Raw genomic sequence first — 21,478 nt, 5'->3', positions numbered from 1 at the left:
CGAATTTTTTTCCTTTTTTCAAGAATAAAAATTATAAATGAATCATTCAGGAATAACGGACTGCACACTCATAGTAATTACGCGGGAAGGAAAAAAAGGAAGTTCTGGCAAGAAAAAAGATGTACTGATCTCTGAAGAAAGAAGCAAAATAGAAACGGTGAACGGTCCAAGCTCAAGATGTGCAACATCGCGGAATTAGAGCAGCCATGCAGTCGTGGTTGTGTGGTCATGCTCTTTGAATGCGAAGGTGGAGGTACGTGTTCAAATCTCCACTGTGTCCCTTTCTTCATAAAATTTTGAATTGTCCGTCTAGTCACTAACGTGCTCTTTGCCGTGTTCAAATTTGTGTCTGTCTAGCGATGTAACGTTCCATTTGGAACAGCGAGGTGCAAGGAAGGGATCTCCGGACGTACGTGCCTCCTATTTGTTCTACTCAAGTAGACAATGTTATGAGTCTTGCGTCAAATTTTGGAACTTTTGCCTGTTGAATTCCTTTGTTGTTACATAGTTCACAACCATTTAACTGTTGTTTTCATTTCTGTGGAAGGTCTATGCCGCATCTCGCTTGCTCTCACTACTCATCCCATTTACTTGCGACGGTAATATATTCTTACCACATGACTCATATTCTACAATCAATGTGTAATATGACAATTGCCAAGACTACAGAAAGAGAATAGACACGTCAATGCACGGATGGAAAGTTCATAGTTTTGTGAAAAAATGGGGCACGGGGGAGATTTTAACACTAATCTCCCGCTTTGCAGTCCAACACCAGGATCACACAAACACGAGGCCGTGATTCTTGCAATTCGCTCGATGTTGCAGATCTTAAGCTTTGACCGTTCACTATTTCTATTTTGCTTCTTTTTTCGCAGTTCTGTACACATTCTTCCTGATTCCATGCTTGATCTGTGTTCAGTTTTTGATGGACTACTTACTGGGCCATTTTACCATAAATCTGAGGGGCGTCCGATGGAGAGTTTCTCGTATTAGTGAAGGTAGTACTTTTTTCATTCGTGGGCGACTTTTACTAGGATCTTGGACATGTCATGGTATTAAAGGTTAAAACAAAACAATATAATTCATAGACACAGGTATTTACGTATTTACCGGTCTAGTTTGAAACGAATGGTACTCATAGTCGGCCTAGGTCTTGTGACGGTAACGATTCAGGTATTTGAGTGAATTAACTTCAGTAATCTCCGGAAACCTGAGGCTGGCGAGTCGAGTTTACGTTTATGCAAACTTGCAACGAATTTCTTTCGTAATGCAAGAAGATGAGGGCTACAGTGTTCGTTTGTTACTCAACACGTCACTGCACATATTACACATTCCTTGGCGTTTATCCCGTCTAGTGCGGGGTCCGTTTTTTCAGAATTTGGCAAATTTTATTTCATTATTTAACTCTGTGGTTGAATGACCTTCCGGACGCCACAGTCGTGAAGGTAACCTAAGCGAGGGAAGGTGTGTGCGCTATCAGCCTGAGAAGCGTGTGCCGGCCGCTGGTGGCCGAGCGGTTCTGGCGCTACAGTCTGGAACCGCGCGACCGCTACGGTCGCAGGTTCGAATCCTGCCTCGGGCATGGACGTGTGTGTTGTCCTTAGGTTAGTTAGGTTTAAGTAGTTCTAAGTTCTAGGGGACTTATGACCTCAGCAGTTGAGTCCCATAGTGCTCAGAGCCATTTGAACCATTTGAGAAGCGTGTAAACTGTGTTCTGTGCTTTATCGTATTTTAACTGTTTCTGTACCGTATCCTCCGAGGCGGAATTTGGTGATCAGCCCGGCATTCGCCTAAATGAGTCAGAGAAACGACCAAAAACCACAGTCAGGCCCACGGTCATTAATACGCCACGCGACTTCGACTCAGGTGTGGCAGACCTCCCTATCTCCAAGCTAGTGCGCTTGTGCGTTGAATTGTAAGAGCAGGTCACACACACACACACACACACACACACACACACACACACACACACTAGCAGTCGACAAGTGACAGTGAGGCGCTGCCCCCCTTTTAATGGTCAGAATATAATCCCAGCATCAAGAAACTACCAATGACAGCAGCTACTGTTATTAGCGCCAGGAGGAAAGTTCATAACGGACGCTCTTGTCAGAGCTCTTGGCGAATTCTATAGACTGCAGTGAAGTGAAGAACGAGGTCATACCTACAATAATTCTTGTATGTCTTGTATGCCTAAACATCATTGTTTGCCACAATACAAGTATATAGAAGACTGCATTAATCACGCCTTCCCTTTGCCTCTGGGTGTGTGTTCCCTTTCTAATCCTGAAATAACGTTAAAAACTATTTTTCTTCTTCAATGGAATTCTTTGTTTCACTGTTCCAACAATTTTCACAAAAAAATTATTTCCGTTGTCTATTTAAATTCTTATTGATGCCCTTCATAGGCTTTCTCATTGTTCAAATATTGTGAAATTTCCCTGTGGCTTTTCACATATTGTGAAATTTCCCTGTGGCTTTCGCATGTATGCGTTCGACAAACACATTGAACACACCTCTTCCTTCTCCCCCCCCCCCCCCTCTGTGTCCACCTCCTCCTCCTCTCTCTGTCTGTCTGTCTGTCTGACTCATCCCCTCCACTCTGTCAATATCGTCCTCACCCTGTCTCTTCATCTCCTTCCCCCCTCCCCCTCTCTTTGTCCATTTCTATCTCTCTGACCATTTCCATCTCTCTGATCACATGTTCCTCCCCTCTCTTTTTCCATTTCTGTCATCTCCTGTTCCTTTTCCACCTGCCCAGTAGCCCTCTACAACTTACGCCTGCCCCATGCAACCTCCCCTCTTCCCCTTTCTCTGTCTATTTCCTACTCCCCCTCGCTCTGTCCATCTCCTCTATATTAATATTAACCACCACTCATTAAACCCTTGTAGTAAGGAAAAGATAGCAGTCAAGAAAATAAAGATTAAGAAGTCGCAAAAGGACACGCTTCACAGTTATAACATTAATAAGTGCCTGAAAACAGGTTACCATCATGTCTTAGTAGACAACTAGGCAGTGCTACATCACAATCGCGTGATTCCACCAACCCATTAATGTCGAAAGAATTCTGAGACGGACTCCTATAACACATCAGTTTGGCGTCAGAGGAGTTCGGAGACAAGCTCCTAGGATCAAATTATATCGATATACCCTACATACCATTGCAACTGGAGTGATCAATGAACGAATGGGAATTGCAACGGGGCAATACAGTTATCGGGAAACCCAGTATGGTTAATTTAGATCGTCGGTATTAAAGGTAGACTGTACACGTGTTCTGCTGTTTGCATCGTGTATTACGCATAGAGATGAAAGAATAGCAATAAAACAGGACCAGTGTAACATTGATACAAAGAGTGCTGCGCCGTGTACTTTACAATGGTTTTCAGAGTGTGTATGTTTATACAATTGCTGTTGTTCCCTACATGCACCGTCCATCCAGCAAGTTCAGACACAGCGCTTATTACTGGCATACAAGCAATGTCAGTGATGTAACTATGGTGGAAGTTTGAAGTAACGACAGTAAACAAGTATGTGGAATCGACTAGTCACTGGTGTTGAGTAACGGACGTTCCGCCACAGGACGTCAACGTTGCTGTGTCGCAAATCGCAATGGAGCAACATCTCCAAATCAAGTATTGAAGACATTCTCCAGAACGTTCTGAAGATGGGAAAAAGTTTGTGCAAAGTTTGTCCTTCAAACCTTGACTTCAGAACTAAAACAACCGGGCATGGACGATTGCCACAGCTGGGTTGAAAGGAAAAATGCGGACAGTTCTTTAAAATCATAATGGATGATGATAATTGGTGCTATAAATACAAATTTACCACAAAACGACCAAGTGCAGAATGAATCTCTGATGGTTTTTCAAGACGAAAAATGGAGCGAATGTGACGAGTGAATGGTACAGAGTACCAAAGAAAAAGTTTTTAGACAGTTTCACATGGGTGTATAAACGATCTGTTCGTTGTGTCATCTTAACTTTGCTCTATTTTTTATTAATGCAGTCTCCAAACTTTTTGGAGTGACGGCGCATACAGTCGAATATATGAGCAACTAATGGGCGTATGGTGCATCCTTAACCACATTTTATAACTTATTTTCTAACCTAAGGCAGAATATTTTCGAAAATAAGCTCACCACAACTGAATTACTGAACCTCTTCTTCGGTCATAATCTGCCAACTTTATTCCCTCTGCTCAGTGTCCTTTCCGACCGTATAAAGTGACGTGGTAAGTAAGAGCCACTCTGACCTGTGTACAGAGTCTTAAATGTCAAAAAATTCATGATGTTCCTCTACTGACATGTACAGCTAACAATAAGCAGTCAGCAAGCAGCAGTCGCCTCAGAGGAAGTGTGTCCCTCGACGCAGAGCTGTGTGTTCACATCTTATTCCCAGAAGGGCCTGGCTCTTCCTTTCTAGGCCACGGCCATCACCGCTGTTGACAGTCGCAAGCACTGCTGCATTCTTGAGGACATTAACACCCCTGTTACGCTCTGTTCCTCCCCCCACCCCCCCTCTTCCTCTTCACCCCACACACACAGCCATGCTGAGAAAATACATAGTCAGTGCAGAGCTCTCGAGGAATGGACTCACGACAGCCCTATACTCCTCGGCGAGAAGAAAGTTTTATCACAGTGTTATTCGCCCGGAGATATAGGAATTTTACGATCAGTGTGATTTGGTTATAATGTAACTTGTCCTCTGTTGTCCCTAGAACTAGACGGTTGGTCATAACCTTCCTATACATTCAAAAGTTACATTCATTGCCGAGGGTACCATCGATGATTTATTATTCCATCCACTTTAAAAATTAAGTGGTAGTCGACCTAGAAAGTCACTGTTACATATTTAACAAAAGCTCGAGTATCCTTCTGCTTCTCCGAAACAGGATGGAGAGTGGAAACTGTTGCTTTTTATAGGTGTATATTTAGCTTACAAAATACCTCTCCAGCGGGGAGTGATAAGCCTTTTTCTAACTGCTGACCTACAGCAGTATTCGTAACATTTTTCTACAGAAAATTTTAAAAACGCAGTTTCTACAGTAATGTGACGATAAGATTCGTCCTACACTTTCTTAAAGAAAAATATTTTTGTACGAGCGCAACAGACGAATAGACACTTATCCACCCGTGGAGTCTGCTGAAACACTGGGATGCGCTGGAGAGAAGAAAACTTAACAATTTCATAAAGCATACCTTACTCGTGCTGAAAAAAAGAGTCAGTTTCTCTTAATACTTCCTACAACGAGGTTGCGAAAATAGTAACGCGCAGAACAAAACATGCAAAATGGGGAAGTACATGCAACGGAGGATGGATATGTAAAATATTAAAAGGATAGAGTATTTCATAAGGGCCATGAATTGAATCCGCATATCAGCGAGGAGTTCTCGGATAATCTAAGTGATGTTGCAACTATGTGCACCTGATCACTGTACGTATCCAAACGTAGGTAGGTATTACTATTGAGCGAAGTACTGAAAGAATGCCTCTCTCCTTTCCTCACAATGGCAGACAGTGGCACTAACCCAGCCGCCGAATTTAATGAGCCAATCTGACAGATGGGGTGATGCCAACAATGCCACAAATCCTTACTCCACCACACACCGCCCAAACGTTCCATATGTAAAGCAGAACATTGGTAATAACAATGTCGTGTGAGTAGGGCCTCCCGCCGAGTAGATCGTTCGCCGGGTGCAAGTCTTTCGATTTGACGCCACTTCGGCGACTTGCGCGTCGATGGGGATGAAATGATGATGATTAGGACAACACAACACGCAGTCCCTGAGCGGAGAAAATCTCCAACCCAGCCGGGAATCGAACCTGGGCCCTTAGGATTGACATTCTGTCGCGCTGACCACTCAGCTACCGGGGGCGGACAGAACATTGGTGCAAAGTCTGACGATCAACAACTGTACACCCTGCTCCGTCAAAACTAGTGACAAAATTTTCAGAAAATACATCTGAAAAAAAACGTAGTTTTGTCGGGGATGTTCAGATCCACCTTATACATAGACGATTACGTAATTAATAGCGGAAACTTTCACGTGTGAAAGTATATTATTGCAGAAACATTGAACTTGAGTCCTCAAATGAAGCGTTTGCGAGATAATTGCTAATGTGTGCTTATGAGCCGACATTAAATGCGCTACCAAATAACACCATATTCAGTAGAAATACACTGTCGAGTCACATTAATGTGACCACCTGTCAGAATCCTGGATAACCACCTTTTGCAGCGCGGGCCGCCGCGAGTCGTGCAGAAAGAGGATCAATGAGGTTCTGGAAGACACCGACAGGGATCTGGAGCCATGCCGATTCCAGTGCCGTGGCCCGCTGTGCTAGGTTCGTCGATTGAGGATCCATGGCGTGAACAGCCCGATCGATTTGGTCCGACAGATTCTCGATTGGGCTTAAATACAGGGAGCTTGGTGGCCAAGGGAGTACGGTGGCTCATTCTGAGGGAATGTCATGAAAACATTCCCAGACCATAGCGCTGCCTCCTGGTTGCAGGGCATTTGCTTTCAGACATTCCACGGCGTTTACCCCAATGGCTGTGTGTTCGGCGGAATATACAGGGTGTTACAAAAAGGTACGGCCAAACTTTCAGTAAACATTCCTCACACACAAATAAAGAAAATACACTCCTGGAAATTGAAATAAGAACACCGTGAATTCATTGTCCCAGAAAGGGGAAACTTTATTGACACATTCCTGGGGTCAGATACAGCACATGATCACACTGACAGAACCACAGGCACATAGACACAGGCAACAGAGCATGCACAATGTCGGCACTAGTACAGTGTATATCCACCTTTCGCAGCAATGCGGGCTGCTATTCTCCCATGGAGACGATCGTAGAGATGCTGGATGTAGTCCTGTGGAACGGCTTGCCATGCCATTTCCACCTGGCGCCTCAGTTGGACCAGCGTTCGTGCTGGACGTGCAGACCGCGTGAGACGACGCTTCATCCAGTCCCAAACATGCTCAATGGGGGACAGATCCGGAGATCTTGCTGGCCAGGGTAGTTGACTTACACCTTCTAGAGCACGTTGGGTGGCACGGGATACATGCGGACGTGCATTGTCCTGTTGGAACAGCAAGTTCCCTTGCCGGTCTAGGAATGGTAGAACGATGGATTCGATGACGGTTTGGATGTACCGTGCACTATTCAGTGTCTCCTCGACGATCACTAGTGGTGTACGGCCAGTGTAGGAGATCGCTCCCCACACCATGATGCCGGGTGTTGGCCCTGTGTGCCTCGGTCGTATGCAGTCCTGATTGTGGCGCTCACCTGCACGGCGCCAAACACGCATACGACCATCATTGGCACCAAGGCAGAAGCGACTCTCATCGCTGAAGACGACACGTCTCCATTCGTCCCTCCATTCACGCCTGTCGCGACACCACTGGAGGCGGGCTGCACGATGTTGGGGCGTGAGCGGAAGACGGCCTAACGGTGTGCGGGACCGTAGCCCAGCTTCATGGAGACGGTTGCGAATGGTCCTCGCCGATACCCCAGGAGCAACAGTGTCCCTAATTTGCTGGGAAGTGGCGGTGCAGTCCCCTACGGCACTGCGTAGGATCCTACGGTCTTGGCGTGCATCCGTGCGTCGCTGCGGTCCGGTCCCAGGTCGACGGGCACGTGCACCTTCCGCCGACCACTGGCGACAACATCGGTATACTGTGGAGACCTCACGCCCCACGTATTGAGCAATTCGGCGGTACGTCCACCCGGCCTTCCGCATGCCCACTATACGCCCTCGCTCAAAGTCCGTCAACTGCACATACGGTTCACGTCCACGCTGTCGCGGCATGCTACCAGTGTTAAAGACTGCGATGGAGCTCCGTATGCCACGGCAAACTGGCTGACACTGACGGCGGCGGTGCACAAATGCTGCGCAGCTAGCGCCATTCGACGGCCAACACCGCGGTTCCTGGTGTGTCCGCTGTGCCGTGCGTGTGATCATTGCTTGTACAGCCCTCTCGCAGTGTCCGGAGCAAGTATGGTGGGTCTGAAACACCGGTGTCAATGTGTTCTTTTTTCCATTTCCAGGAGTGTATGTTATGTGGACATGTGTCCGGAAACGCTTACTTTCCATGTTAGAGCTCATTTTAGTTTCGTCAGTATGTACTGTACTTCCTCGATTCACCGCCATGATTTCATACGGGACACTCTACCTGTGCTGCTAGAACATGTGCCTATACAAGTACGACACAACATGTGGTTCATGCACGATGGAGCTCCTGCACATTTCAGTCGAAGTGTTCGTACGCTTCTCAACAACAGATTCGGTGACCGATGGATTGGTAGAGGCGGACCAATTCCATGGCCTCCACGCTCTCCTGACCTCAGACCTCTTGACTTTCATTTATGGGGGCATTTGAAAGCTCTTGTCTACGCAACCCCGGTACCAAATGTAGAGACTCTTCGTGCTCGTATTGTGGACGGTTGTGATACAATACGCCATTCTCCGGGGCTGCATCAGCGCATCAGGGATTCCACGCGACGGAGGGTGGATGCATGTATCCTCGCTAACGGAGGACATTTTGAACATTTCCTGTAACAAAGTGTTTGAAGTCACGCTGGTACGTTCTGTTGCTGCGTGTTTCCATTCCATGATTAATGTGATTTGAAGAGAAGTAATAAAATGAGCTATAACATGGAAAGTAAGCGTTACCGGACACATGTCCACATAACATATTTTCTTTCTTTGTGTGTGAGGAATGTTTCCTGAAAGTTTGGCCGTACCTTTTTGTAAAACCCTGTATATACATGATCCAAGTGAAAAGGCCACCTATCGCCAATCAGTGGACGTCCAGTAGCGGTACTGGAGGGCAAATTCCAGGCTTAGTCGCCGATGAACAGTACTCAGCGTGGGGGAGTAAACTAGGCGCCTGCTGTAGAGGCCGACAAGAAGCAACGTTAACTGAACCGTCGAAGAGGAGACCCTTGGTTCATCTGGGTAGTCAGCTGCTGAACAGTTGCAAGTTTGTTGATCCGTAGGTATCTCTGTAGTCGTCGTTGACCCCTGTCATCTATGGCACGTGAAGCACCACAGTTGCATCGCCGCCTGTTTTCGATAGTCTTTTTGCCATGCACGGGATGCTTCAACCACGGTGGCACAAACTCAGCCTTTTGTATGTCAGACAAACCGCTTCGTTTCCGCACTGCGACAACGACTGCACTATTGTCTGCGTCCGCCCGACACGCTTTATACCCCTGCTGCTTCCTGCCCTCTGTGAGTGGTTATTGTACGCTGACGTCGAACAGTGATGGTGGTCACAGTAAAGTGACTGGACCGTGTGCACTCGAAATGTAAGCTTTTCAATAAAGTCCCCATGCAGTTCGCCTCAAATTTCAACCACGGCCCATGGTTGTGGGTTATGGCGCAAGTGTGAAGGGGCACTGGGTGTCTTTTGCTGCTGTTGTAACACAAAATCTAACGCGCCAACAGGGTCCAAGACTGTCGGGTGGAGAAGGGCCTGTACCGTGGCCTCAGTCCTCTGGATCTTTTTCGTCTGGGTCATCTCAAAAATGAAATATATGGCACTCCTGCGTATACAGTTAAAGAACTGGAGCAGCAAACTGCATACTCTTATCAAGATTTACGAAATGTCCTAGAGTGTTTCAGACAATTCCTAACTCAGTACAACGGAAAAACAGCCAAAGTTGAAAATTTCACTTTCATTTACTTGATGACTAGTTTTAGGTAGGGACTCATTTTCGATCATCCTACAGCACAGAAAAACAAAATTGCATTCATAATTAATTTAGTTGTAACCAAATTATTAAGCTCAAGTCAAAAATATAGAACGGATCGTTTCAAGGTTTACGCATCAGAGAGCCAAATTGGTATTTCCAAAAATATAAGAACCGTGTCAAGATAACATATACGTATAACAAAGTGCAAATAAACAGTTATAGAACATACAGGCAACTGCCAGTCTACCACTCCTGCTGCCGTAAGAAAACCTCGTGAAGGGGCCGCCCTAGCAGTATACAGGAAATATCTTTTTTATTTATTACAATATTCTCAAAAAATTAAAAATTTAGCAATATAATAATAACAGCAAAAGTCAACAATGAAATTAATATTTAAATTTTTTTACCAAAACTATTAAAATACTTAAGCGCCGAGCAGTAAAGCACAGCAGCGTCACAAACAGCGCATATGACGAAGTTGTGTGCCATGATGGTACGCAGAAACCATTACACGTGAAGCACAACATTAATGTTAGAAGAAAACAAATAAAAGGATACTAAAAAAATAATCACAATCATTTACAAGCCTAAAATGTTTTCAATAAAAAAATCACAGAATTATATGAAGCTAAAACAGTTTTAACAGTTCCCATGTAAAAACAGGCATTAAACCTCGAAGTTGTCTTTTACAAAACACCAAAAATTAGGGCCACCACCGGTACTAAAATCACAGGCATCCGTTTAGTCAAACAACAAAAAACGACTACCAGGTAAGCAACGTAAATTAAATGTCATACGATAAGGTATAGAAGAACGATAGTCACGGGCATATGGGGCTGGGGGCGGGGTTGGAAGAGGTAAAGGGAGGGTGAGGGGGAGAGAGAGGGGTTGGGATGGAGGGCTGGGAAAAAATTAAAAGTATTAATATTACTGTTGACTTGTACTGCTATTTTATTAAGTATTTTTTTAGGTTTGGAGAATACTGTAATAAATAAAGATATTTCCTATCTCCTAACAGGGTACCCCCTTCGAGATTACCTGACGGCAGCGGGAGAAGTACCTGTATGCTCTGTAACTGTTCATTAGTACTTTGTTATACGTATATGTTTGTTACCCTGACGTGGTTCTTATACGTTTGGAAAACTGAAACAATACATTCTGTATTTTTGACGTGTCCTTAAAAAAATGGCTCTGAGCACTATGGGACTTAACATCTATGGTCATCAGTCCCCTAGAACTTAGAACTACTTAAACCTAACTAACCTAAGGACATCACACAACACCCAGCCATCACGAGGCAGAGAAAATCCCTGACCCCGCCGGGAATCGAACCAGGGAACCCGGGCGTGGGAAGCGAGAACGCTACCGCACGACCACGAGATGCGGGCGGACGTGTCCTTAAAAATGTGGCAACAGCTGTACTGTACATGACTGTAATTTTGGATTTCTGTCCTATAGGAAAAATAGTCATCAAGTAAATAAAAGTGAAAGTTTCCGAGTTTTGGCTGTTTTCCGTCTTGTTGATTAACTCAAGCTGCTGCCTGGCATTACTCCAGCATGCTCGAAGTTCGTAACTCCTAACTCACTATAGAGTCGAGTGCAGTATTGCATGCAAATACGAGCAAGGCACGTGGAACACCTCGTTTAAAGGGTACGAGTTACACAAGAGTAGCGGCCTGCCTCGTCTTCGCACGGATGGCACCAAGTACCTACGACCGGAAGACGCGTCAGGCGTAGCGGTAATAAATTATATACACAAAGCTTTCTCGTGGCTCAGTGTACCTATTGTTCCGGAGATAAGCCTTCACACAGAGACAGAAAAACGCGGCAGGTGACTCTCGTCTCCAAAATGGCTCGTGCAGGGAACTGTAGGATGGGACTTCCAGTACCGTGGTGGGCGCAGAGCGCTTACTCAACAAATAAATTCTTTATTAAGAGTTACTCCTGTATATGAGGTCAATGTCTGCTTTCCACCAGGTGGTCGTGGCTAGTGAGTATGCTGTGACAGCAATATACAGTCGCAGCAGAACAGCGGCTCGCGGTGACTGCGCCCTTGTTGATGTACGTCGGGAGTCAGTTCCGTAGCAAGCGTGGTTAGACAGCGGGACCAACGTGCACTGCGGAGGCCCCAAGTTGATTGGAACGCGCAGACGCTCCTAGTTGAACCCAGGATGTCTAAGATTGGCTAGACTTAGATAGCGGCACACAGTGGTTGACTCACCTCAACGGGTCCGGTTTGAAGCCTGGAACCATCAGGGCTAACTGACGACTCCTAGACCAGCGGCTTTGCCTAGATGATGACGATACTCAATGAGGAAGTAGCGTACATTCAACCGATGCGTGGTTCACAGACTGCCCCAGCTGAATGCACGGCGCCGACAGAATGAAGCTACCAGTTGAACAGTGGATATATATGCTTGCCCTAGCCAGGTGTGTTGCGACAGTGGGTCAGTTCCCGTCACGTAACGCTGAAGCGTTTGCCTGTGTTGCAGCATATAGCAATCCGGCCCACAGTAGACCGCTGGATTGCAGAATGGTACTGCAGCATTTTTGCACCGTCCAACTGCGAAATTACACGGGTGGATGCTTTCCATGGCTATCTGCTATGGTCTGCATGAGATCGAGGCCACAATAAAACGTACAGATTCTGGCTAAGCTTAGCTGCTCTCTGAATAGCGGCGGCTGCTCACTTTACTGCTTTTTCCCGCCAGATACCACCACCTCTGTAACAGACCAGCTCGTAGCTCCCACTGTTGCCACGAGATGTCACTCCAAACGCCAAATAAATACAGAACACGTAATAGTACACACAGGGAAAAAAAAAACATTATTCCGCCTTATATGGTGTAGGAAAACAACTGTCATTCAATACAGCTTCCAGTCGTCTCTGAATGGATAAATACAGATTATGTATAGGTTTCAAGGGAATCTTCTACCATTATCACTGCAATATAGTGGCAAGTTCAGGGAACGATGATGGAGCTGGATAGGATCACGCACCGTTCTCTCCAAAGAAGACCACGAATGCTCAATGATATTGACACACGGCGACTGTGATGGCCAGGGAAGATGTGAAATTCATCGTCGTGCTCGTGAAACGAGTTCTGGACCACGATATGGTTGTCCAAGTCATCACCGAACCCCCGCCATGTTTCACTTTTAGGACGTAACTCGGTCAGAAGTTGGAAACAGTGTGAAACAAGACTCATCCGACCAAACGGCATTGTTCCATTGCTCCATATCCCAGATTTTATGGATTCGGCACAACGTTTCCCTATAACAGACGTTCGCATCAGTGATGAGCGGTTTTGAAATTCCATCTCGCCCTGCCATTCCCTTCTTCTCGAGCTTCCTTTGAGGATTTTGAAGTTGACAGGCATTCACTTCTGATGTGACTTTTGCAGCTGTTGTTTTGCTATTTTTCGTCACAGTCCTCTTCAATGACCGTCCGTCATGACCACGTAAATCTCACTTTCGTTGCCTTTTAACTTAGAGGATCATGTTTTCCCGCTTTTCCTGTATGCGGTGTTTTATCTTCGGTACGGTGCCCCTTGAAACACTGAACATTTCGGCTACCCCGATTACGAAAGCCCTAACAATTTGCTCTCATTCCAGTTGTCTTAGCTCAAACATAATGCACAACAGCTACAAAGAGGGCCGCCCGGTTGGCCATGCGGTCTAACGCACGGCTTTCCGGGCGGGAAGGAGCGCCTGGTCCCCGGCACCAATCCGCCCGGCGGACTTGTGTCGAAGTCCGGTGAGCCGGCCAGTCTGTGGATTGGTTTTTAGGCGGTTTTCCATCTGCCTCGGCAAATGCGGGCTGGTTCCCCATATTCCGCCTCAGCTACACTATGTCGGCGATTGCTGCGCAAACAAGTTCTCCACGTACGCGTACACCACCATTACTCTACCACGCAAACATAGGGGTTACACTCGTCTGGTGCGAGACTTTCCCTGGGGGGTCCACCGAGGGCCGAACCGCACAATAACCCTGGGTTCGGTGTGGGGTGGCGGAGGGGTGAAGTGGACTGCGGTAGTCCTCGTGAGGTTGCGGACCACTGCGGCTGCGGTGGGAGCGGAGCCTCTCCATCGTTTCTAGATCCCCGGTTGACATAACATAACAACTATAAAGAACACTGTTCTACTCACGAATGACATTTGCAACATATTGAAGACAATGGACAGTGCCATGCGTGGTCAGATAATTCAGCGGAACCTGCAGCTTGGCTAGCGTCTGCATTTATGTTCAATGATGTATTTTTCGATTCGTTTTCATATTTTTGTCCGATCCCTGTAATATTGCAAGCTCATCATTACTACACTTATAAATTACATACACAAACCTTCCTAGTGAATCTGTCGATGTATAATCGAAAACAATATCAAGATCCCTACAGTAGATCCTTAGATTAGCCTTCACATATACGCAGAAAACTCGGCAGATGACTTTAATTTATAATGTGTACAGAAGACTGTAATATGTGTAGTCCTACAGTAGTATTCTATTTCTTGTTAAGGTAGGTCATGACGCAATTTGAAGCCCATTAGGTAAGGACCTAGTAGGAAAGTTTATATTTCAAACACAGGTTTACCAACTGGCACTTTATTGGACACTGAAGCTAGTGGCGACTGCTACATAACAGTGACTAGCATAATGACGGGCTGGCACCGCAGCTTCTTCAGTTCAGCGCCTGTTCGGCCGCGTCTGAGGTAGCGCAGACACGGAAACAAGTTGTCTGCGGGTAGCGGCGAGACGCGAAGTATGCCCGCGCTCGTCGCAGAGGCTATAATTCTGGAGACCCCTGACAAGGCGTTTACTCCACTGTCGCTGTCGCTGCCGCCGCCGCGAGGGCGCGCATGTCCTCTGGACGCTGTCGTCTGGCATGTCCCACGAGTACAATACACACCAGAATAGCCGCCGAGTAAACATCGCGGCCAGTAGCTCGATTCCGATCTCTCGACGGGCAGATCACCTGCTTGATGTTGTCCAGACCTTCGTACTGTACGTCAGCTGCTGACTTACATCTAGTCCGAATCCCTACTCCGTCCGCATCGGTAGCTGCGCCGTGAGCGCGGCAGGTCACTAACCAGTGGGGCCCGGGTTCGATTCATGGCAAGGTCGGAGATTTTCTCCGCTCGGGGACTGAGTGTTGTGCTTAAGTTCGTACTGACATAATTGCCATCCCCCTACTAAAATGGCTGTATGGTCACGCCCCGAAAGCCAAATGGAAAAAAAAGAAATCCTTACTTCCACAGTACCTGCAGATAATAATTTACTGTCAAACATGCCTAGAAATATGTTAATAATAATATGCGTTTACCATCATTAATCTCAACATTTTATTTTCTATTCATGTGTAATATGTTTCGTAGCTAGCACTCTATTACCAAGGGATAAATGAACGCTGTCGAGAGTTAAACTTGGCTAAGTTTATCGCTTATTACGTTGACTAGCTGTTAATCGTTCTATAGACAACAGATCGCACTTTTTGCTGAACTGAAGTATTGATCTAACGACACTATGCAAAATACTTAAAGCCTGTCGGCGAAAACTGTAGCCATTCTGGTAAAAGCGTAGATTTTTTTTTTAAATCACGCTTTTCCTTTTATACTGCACAGCTGCTGGGAATACTTTCGAGTGTTTGACTTTTACCTTTTTTTCTATCTCTCTTTGATCAGCCGCTAGTGGAACTCGCTCTCATTTTATCTGGAGGATACCAACAAAGAGAAGGAAACGAGCTCTTTAGATCTCTCTGATCCCACAGAGTGTAGCTGACATCTCTTACGCGATAGCTTTCGCGTGTACTCGACAAAATGATTCCACATGCTGCAACAAAGAAATCCCCACGTTTAACCCAAAACTTGGGATCTTTCTCGAAAGTACATAGTTATTTACTTGCCTAAAATAAACGTTTTCTTAAATGGCTCGCATTTCTTCGTTTGATACCAGTTTTGTTAACGAAAAGCAAAACGTAAAAAAGTTAGTTGTGAAGCCTTACGTAAAGCAATGATATGGAGCGAGGGGGGGGGGGGGGGGGATGGACATGCAACAGCCGCGAAGACAAGTAATGGCATATCTGAGCAATTTCACATCCACTGCCATGTAAACGTTACGTAACGTGTAACGTGACAAACTTCGGTGTGTATATATATATATATATATATATATATATATGTGTGTGTGTGTGTGTGTGTGTGTGTGTGTGTGTGTGTGTGTAAAAAACTGGAAACAATAAAAACATTAAAAAAGCATATCTTAACAGGTTTCGTATTACTATACTTTAATTTTCGAAAGCGCTCTGTTAAGGACCCATTTACTTTAGTATTTCGCAGAGAAAAATATGATTATTGACTACGAACGATGTTCTTTCTCATTTGCTTATTATCGTTTACCGATGTACTGACCGGTTTATAAAACTTTAGGGGTAACCATGTTACGTAAATCATCCTATAGAAATGTCTAGTGGAGAGAGACTCATTTCAAATAGTGAAGTGACTCGTTCCATCTGAACAACTGTTCGTGAAAATTGGAACACCTGGAAGAAAAGGTCTTAGTCACTCCAAAATTGAAGGATTTGTACAAAAGTGTAGCCATAGATAGTGACTAAGACTGCCGAGAGATGGCGTGCATGTAGGCCCAACAGCGCTCTCTTGTGAGACCGGACAGACAGTGTTAGGAAAGTACAGTCGGTACAGAGGCGTCAAATAAAGTGGAAACGTTCAAGTAAGAGGTGGTATGTCTCATTGATGTCAAAGGACGCAATATCAGCATGTGAGTTTGAACCTGGCAGAATCACCGGTCTCCAAGAAACAGGTTTGTTGTACCGCGACGCAGCAGCACGTACGGAATACGCCGCTATGGTAGCGATGATTGCGTTGAACGGCGGCTTAAGTGGGCATACACAGTGATGAGTTGGTTCTGCACCTGATGATATTGATGTGAACGTGTCTGGACTGGATTAGTGGCATGCATACCATTGCGTCGACTTCAGCTTACCAGAAACCACCAATGACTCAGGTTGCAACGGACACGAAAACGCCGTCACTGGCGGGTTGATTGGCAAAGTGTAGTACTCCTGGACTTGTCCCACTTCAGCTCCTCCTTCTGGGGCGGCTGTGTACGTGTTACATGCTACCGCAGTGAACAGACTACATTGTTCAGAGGCACGGAGAGCAAAACCCGAGTGTGTTGTTTTGGGGCGCCACTGTCTGTAGCATGCGATCTCGCCTCCTACATACTGAGGGCACTATGAACAGCAACCTCTACATTAGTGAAGTTTTAGAACCCGAAGCACCACCTCTCCTGCAGGTAGCCCCATGTGCCATATTTCAGCAAGACAATGCCCGACCACGTGTCGTGATAACTGTGCAAGCCTTTGAAGAAAGACAGGTACCACTGTTTCCCTTGCTTGCACGTTCGCCTGAATTGTCGCCCAACAATTATATCTGGGACATGGCCAGTTGGCAGTTTGTACATTTCGATCCTCTTGCGACCTCTGCACCTACGAACCGCCTGGCAGTGTGACCCAAACAGTATACCAGGCCCTCTTTGATTCCACGTCACGACCTCTAGAGGGTCTGATTCCAGTACGTGGCAGTTTCACGCCTTACTAAAATCTTGAGTCGAAGTGCTTGAACAGTTCAGTAATTCTGATCATTTGTATACTGTCATTTCCTATACTTTTAAATAAATTTCATTGTACTTACATGGTTTATTCTTCATGTTGCAATTTTCACGAACAGTAGTGTGTTATCTCCCTTCAAGGATATTTTAGAATTAAAAAAAAAAAAGCATGCGTCGATGGAATATGGGCCACACTTCCTGTCCCCCCTTACAAATCAAAGAGATAGGTGAATTCATGTGTTTGACACTGTTACTGAAATTCTGTGAAGATATGAAGAAATTAGAAAGGTGTAGGGAACATTGTTCTGCATGTTTTAAGATAGAGAACGTAGTATCTAAGAAAAGAAATTGTGGATATACGGGCTTACCATGCCTACTACGTCCATGCGCCGTTAAGCATATTGGGTAACCTACTCAGTTTTCATGAGGATATTTTTGATCCGTCGTTGCAACAAAAAAGTGCGTGATTTTTTGACCAGACGCGTTTCGCTTTATTGAGGTAAAGCATTATCACTGGCCTGTAGTTAAGTTTATTTACATTTTGATTTGCTTTCTAGATCGATAAACAGTCGTTAAGAATAGGTTGGTTTGTACTTGCGGTGATTTTCGGCTGATTTCTCGCTTACATCGGGAAATGCCGTCTGGTAGCAAAATTTAAATAAACTGAATTACAGACCACTCATGATGCTTTACCTCAATAAAGCGAAACGCGTCTGATGAAAAAAATCACGCATTTTTGTAGTTGCAACGACGGATCAAAAATAGCTTCATGAATTATAAAGCAATTACGGACACTATGGCCACACAAACGAAGAATTTATTCAGTTTCGTCTTCACCTCTCAAGCACACAAGGTACAAGGTAACTGTCACGAAGCACAACATGCTATGAATCACCCAACTGTTTTCCTTGAGTTGCTGGAGGACGTGTCGTCCCTGAGATCTGTTTCCACACAGAAGAAGCCACACCACGGTTGCATTTGGATGTTCATAATCATCTCAGTAGTAGGTTTTCCGGAAGTAAGTTGGATGAAGATCTTCTATACTTGGGCCCAATGCCTTCAGTCTTCCCTGGGAACATATAAATTAATTATTCGTAGTTTATGAAATCTCAGTGGCTGCCTAAATCAACATCTGCCTCACTACCGCCACCACCACATCGTCACCATAGCACGTGATAGCTTATTGCCTGCTGGACGAAGAAGTGTAAAGCCCTTCATAAATCTTTCCAGCTTGTTATCGGTCGACCTAAGTTCCCTCTTTCTCGTGGCCTTTATTCGTAAAGTATCTTCAGCAATCTGCAATTCTCTATCCAGATTACATGTTCTTCGTTGCTATGGTGAAAGTTCTCTACTTCTTCCTCTGTTACAGACATTCCTAAATTAGTTTTTATTCTACCGTTACCTTCTATTCTTGACGTTTATATTTAACGACACGTCGCAGAAAGCATATTTCGGCATTTTGTACACACATGTTTTATTTTGCTAATATCCATATCTCACTCTCCCAAGGCCACCTGTATAAAATTTGAGTAAAATTGAGTTTCTCATGTTTTTCACTGTACTTTTTAATGTGTGTTACATCTCTTGATCTTATTCTGTTTTATGCTGTAAGTCAGTCTCATCTACATAAGGGAACTAACATCAAAATTAAATTAAAAGGTTAACTTCATCTATGGTTTTATCAATTACTGGACTTTTTTTATTTAATAGAGTATGCTTCTTTAGAAAAACAATGTTTTAGTAAGTAAATTCTAAGTAATAATTTTCTGATATAGTATCGTCAGATATTATAAGCTGATCGTCTTGAAACAGTTATGTATTGACATATTATCTGTTGTTTAAATTATCGAGTGAGGTGCACGTACTGGTTAGGACAATGGACTAGCATTCCAAAAGACGACGGTTCAAATTCCCCGTCCGGCCGTCCAGATTTCGGTCTTCCGTGATTTCCCTAAATCTACTGTGGCGAATGTCGGGATGGTTCCTTTGAAAAACCGATTTACTTCCCCCATCCTTCCATAACCCAGGCCTGTCCCATTTCAAATTACTTCGTTATCGATGGAACGTCAAACCGTAATATTGCATTTCTCTTTTCGTTGTTTAAATTATATCCGTTCTTTGGAAAAATATCTTCGATGAAAAAACGCTTTATATCTCACAATCGTTAAGAAGTCATGTTAGTATACAGCACCCCTATCTTAAGGCCGAATTAGCAACTAAGTAACTACCGCTTTGTTGTCGGTATCATCAGTTATTGGTACGCAGGAAACATGATTCATACTTATAATCGCTGCTATTAAAGGCAGAAATCCTCTGTTTTCCAGTGTACTGAAGAGTTTCACTCTCTAATGCTTCTACGGTCTCTTGCAGTAAAATTTAAGTTTATTTGTTAAATTCACGACGTTCCTCTATTACTTGGTACTTGCATTTTTCTATGAAACTCCATCTTTCCTCTAAACCTGAGTGTTGTTCTCTTATGATGATCTAAGCTATCTTACCAAGTACTCTTGCCTCTATCTTTGTGTACGCTATGCAGCAAACATTAACAGACTAATCCCTCTACCGTAATGTAAACAGTGTCCAATACTGTATCCGTCTTCACTGGTATTCGACACACATGACGGATATTTGAATAGCTGCGGAAGTGTCGCTAACGCCTTGAATTTGCTTTACTGTCGGTGAGTAACGTTCCGACTATTGTAAAAAATAGTAGCGCCTGTAAGTAATTAGAACCATAGCAAGATATGTAAGTGGTGCAAGTCGATGCACAAAATGTTAGAAATTAAAAGAAGTAACTAAACGGAAGACTATTTGGAACCCAACCTGTTTCAGCAATAGCGCAGATGTCATGACCCTTTTCCCAAAATATTCAGTATACGTTTCTTACCAGTTTTCGCGTTCTTTTACAGGATTAGCCACCACACGACGTAGTGATATCGTTATTTGTGAATAAAATCATGTCACATACTATCTGCATACGTTTTAGTCCGATTAGGTTTTTATTCTTGCGATACTGACGCTGATTTAAAAAAGTATTGCAGAACAAGCTGCGAGAGACAGTTACTGACTTCCGCTCTAAAGCACCACGAACCTTAGAGAACGCACTTAAAAAAGAGACTCTACAGCTCCTGATTGACTTTTGTGCCTCATGAGCCACAGCTTTTTGTACCTATAAACAGCATGCTCGTAAAACTTACCGTTCACAGCATCACGCTAAGCAGTGTCGCCGACTGTACGATCGAACTTTGTGGCATCCACAGGGCACTCACCTGCAACAGAACAGCGTGACCGTAAAATACTATAACAACGACTTCACGTGAAATGTTAGAAGGTTACAGCAAATAAACGACGCCATAAGAAATCTAGCAAATCTAGTGGCAAATGATTGAACAAGCTTACGATACGTTCTTCGAAAAGTGCTGTTGGTGATTATGCAAGTACTCAGAAGCATCAATCAAAGAAACTGAGAAATTGAAAATGCTGTGCTAGAAAGAAGGTGAAATTTTGCCACATTAGTTCTGATTCTTTACGCACTTTTTTGCTACAGAACTACAAGCAAGCAGCTTCTAGTAGGAAAGCGATATATTTCAACTACTAATCTAACAAATGTTTACAGAGCTATCAGTCATGACACATTTATTTTTGGTGGCAACACTTTTTATATAAAGAAACACCGTCCGAACAGGCCTCGAAGGCGCCAACGATAGCGGCCGGCCGCCGTGTCATCCTCAGCCCTTAGGTGTCATCAGTTTTCGTGACCGGTGCCGCTTTCTCATTCAAGTAACTTGTCAATCGGCTTCACAAGGTCTGAGTGCACCCCACTTGCCAACAGCACTTAGCAGAGACGTACTGTGACCCATCCAAGTGCTAGCCAAGTCCGACAGCACTTAACTTCGGTGATCAGATTGTAACCAGTATTACGACTGGGGCAAAGCCGTTTGCACAACGCTTTTATGTCACTGATGATAGAATTCCACTCAGTTTGCAATAACCATCTCATTTGATCCATTATAAATGGTTGTGAAAGCCTGCGACTGTGGAAACAATAGGTATGTTTACAAAAGATTCTTCTGCTACCAGTCACTATTCTCTTTACTTACTTTTCACCAATTTTTGCCACTTTTCTGACTCCCTAATCAATC

The 21,478-nt window shown here is 44.6% G+C and overlaps 1 protein-coding gene across 1 annotated transcript in view; it reads right to left on the bottom strand.

Annotated features, from left to right (window-relative positions):
- LOC124616334 (C-Maf-inducing protein-like) overlaps positions 1-21,478 on the bottom strand; it is a 949,846-nt gene that overhangs the window by 788,493 nt on the left and 139,875 nt on the right. The gene's annotated exons all lie outside the window — the stretch shown is intronic.

Source organism: Schistocerca americana, chromosome 5 (assembly GCF_021461395.2).
Source record: "Schistocerca americana isolate TAMUIC-IGC-003095 chromosome 5, iqSchAmer2.1, whole genome shotgun sequence".
In the NCBI taxonomy this organism is placed as follows: Eukaryota; Metazoa; Arthropoda; class Insecta; order Orthoptera; family Acrididae; genus Schistocerca; species Schistocerca americana.
The sequence above is the reverse complement of the archived record's forward strand: the minus strand, read 5'-3'. Positions and strand labels throughout refer to the sequence as shown.